Genomic DNA, 2,796 nt, shown 5'->3' with positions numbered 1-2,796 from the left:
GAATCCAAGGAATTTCTATTCATTATGAATTTTGTTCTGGGTAATTCAAATTTTATGAGTTACTTATTCCTTTACACTGAATTTTTGAACAATCCCTTGGGTTTTATATCTCTAAGATTTCTCTCTTTTTATTTATTTCTTACATACATGACAATAGTGGAGTGCATTACATTCATAATTATCCATTCACAGCACGATTTTTTGTAACTCTGTATAAAAAGTATGTTCACACCAAATTATGCCATTATACATGAGCTCTCTTATTTTTTTTTGCATACAATTCTTAATACACCTTTATACCACCATTTATCATATCTCTGTATATAAAGTATGTTGACACCAAATTCACATAAAAATATGGAGTGCTTCACAAATTTGCATGTCATCCTTGCGCAGGGGCCATGCTAATCTTCTCTGTATCATTTCAATTTTAGTATATGTGCTGCTGAAGCGAGCACTATCTCTAAGATTTCTAAAAGGATTTGTAGACATTATCTCAAAGCCACTATTTCTAATTTTGGAGGAATGATGGCTAAAGATTAGTTTCCAAACTATAAGTAATCAAGAATTATCTCATTTGAGAAATGGGTGGAGATATAAATTTTAAAGAGAATAGTTACTCAAGTTCAGCATTAATATTTAACATCCTAGGGCAGAAATGAAGTTGTTAGTCCTTAGAATATCAGGTGTGGTTAGTAGAAAGAGACACAGCTAACTTAAAAACTAATTGTGTCTGCCAACCCACATTTCATTTTTTGGTTGTCTGTTGCAAACATTCGTGTTCAGAAATTGTTAATTTATTGAAGAGTGAAGATTTAGAGAGAACCTGTTGATAATTCTGATGGCCATGCCATTTTGAAAAATAATATGTGAGTGGAACATTTTTATAGAGTACTGAAATATCTGAGTTATTTGCAGGGATTCAAGTATGAATAAATGAAATTTAGGGCCTTAAAACTATTGAATGATAATACAATGACTTTTTATATTTTAAGATGACAGAAAAGTGTGAAGCATCTAAACATAATAAATAATACAATTAATGATGTAAATTTATCTCAATAGAACTTATAAGCAAATATAAAGTTATGTATGTATGTTAAAAAAATCCCAGTTTTCTTTCATGAGAGAAATTTAATAAAACATTAGTTAAGGTGAAAATTATTTGACTTTTTATTGACCCCAAGAAAATGATACCAATGCTGAAGGTTTAATATGATGTCATGGTGGAGAATGGAATTGAGGCAGAGACTTGGATGAACCTGAGGAGGCCCAGAAAACTTCCCATATTATGTGCTAAGTTGTGATAATTAGATTTCAGAAGCAAAACTTCAATGTGTAGTTTGTGGAGGAATTAGAAAAGAAAGTGGTTTTAAGTATAGGAATATTTGTAAAATAAACAACAATGCAGTTATATTTTAAAACAGTATCAGGTTATTAAAAACACTACAGTATTATGAGGAGAAAAACTCAGATCTTAGTTTTTAAGGAATATATAGACATTTAACCTGAGTTTTAAAATATACAATTGCAATTGAATTGTTCAAGTAAACTGTGATAGTTTGTTTTAAAACCATAAATCACATTATAAGGCAATTTACTGAGTAAAAGACGTCCCTAAATTCGTGTATGCTATTTTTTCCCTAATTTTTCTTTTCTCTCGTTTTGTTTTTACTTTCTGGTTTTGGAATTTAGTATTGACATTTTGTTCTGCTGCATTTTCAACTCAACTACACCAGGAAATAGATGTTTGCAACATTATTACTATTCTTAGCAAACAGAAATTTGCTTCCACAACTGCTACAAAGTAATCAAGCAATACACAAATCTTTTACTGTCCTTATTATTTTGTCACCATATGCAGTGAGCACTATCATGTAACATTCACAATTATAGCTTATAATAAAAATAGAATTCCTCTAAATGATATGAATATAAAACTTTCAGGGCCAATTCTGCTTACCTTTATACACATATAAAACATTTATGTATATAGCTATCAATACACACATGCAAACATAATTCAGAGCATATTATAGTAATATTATTGAGCTGATACCAAAAATATCAAAGTTTTGGAAAAACATAAAAATTTGAAACAGAAATTGAAGTATAGTATAGAAAAAAATTATCACTGGGGGAAATAAAAGATACTATAGAGGCATGGTGTTTCAAATGGAGTTCTAAGGAGTTCAGTTTTCCTGATGTGGGACAAGAGATTTGAGTAGTTTTAGCTTTTTAAAAAAATTCTAGACAACCCTAAAATCCGGAGATCATTAAGGATGATTTCTAAAAAACTTACCTTTCAATGAATTGGAAAATCTAAAAGAAATGGATAAATTTTCACACACATACAACCTAGCAAAATTGAACCAAGAGGATATAGAAAACACAAACAAACCAATAACAAGCAATGAGTTTGAAATGACAGTTAAAACTCTCTCATGAAAGAAAAACCCAGAACAGATTAATTCACAGCTATATTCTACCAGAACTTTAAAGAGGAATTAGTGCCAATGCTTCTAAAATTATTCCATGAAATAGGAAGGGGTAGGACATTTCCAAACTCATTCTGTGAAGTTAGTATCACCCTAATATCAAAACCGGATAAGGACACTTCAAGGAAACAAAACTGCAGACCAATATGCTTTATGAACATGGTTGCAAAAATTCTTAATCAAATAATAAAAAATCAAATAAACACAATAAAAGATTATAAAACATGGTCAAGTTGATTTCATTCCATGGAAGCATGGATGCTTCAATATACAGAAATCAATAAATGTAGTAGGACAC

The 2,796-nt window shown here is 30.0% G+C and overlaps 1 non-coding gene across 1 annotated transcript; it reads right to left on the bottom strand.

Moving 5' to 3' along the window:
• Positions 1 to 351: 351 nt before the first annotated feature.
• On the bottom strand, positions 352 to 458 carry LOC124085177 (U6 spliceosomal RNA). The gene has a single exon (XR_006849364.1). It is a non-coding gene; the product is annotated as a U6 spliceosomal RNA (small nuclear RNA).
• Positions 459 to 2,796: the final 2,338 nt, after the last annotated feature.

The sequence above is a fragment of the Marmota monax genome, unplaced genomic scaffold (assembly GCF_021218885.2).
Source record: "Marmota monax isolate L192 unplaced genomic scaffold, Marmota_monax_Labrador192_F-V1.1 WCK01_AAM20220418_F8-fsc00013, whole genome shotgun sequence".
NCBI lineage: Eukaryota > Metazoa > Chordata > Mammalia > Rodentia > Sciuridae > Marmota > Marmota monax.
The sequence above is the reverse complement of the archived record's forward strand: the minus strand, read 5'-3'. Positions and strand labels throughout refer to the sequence as shown.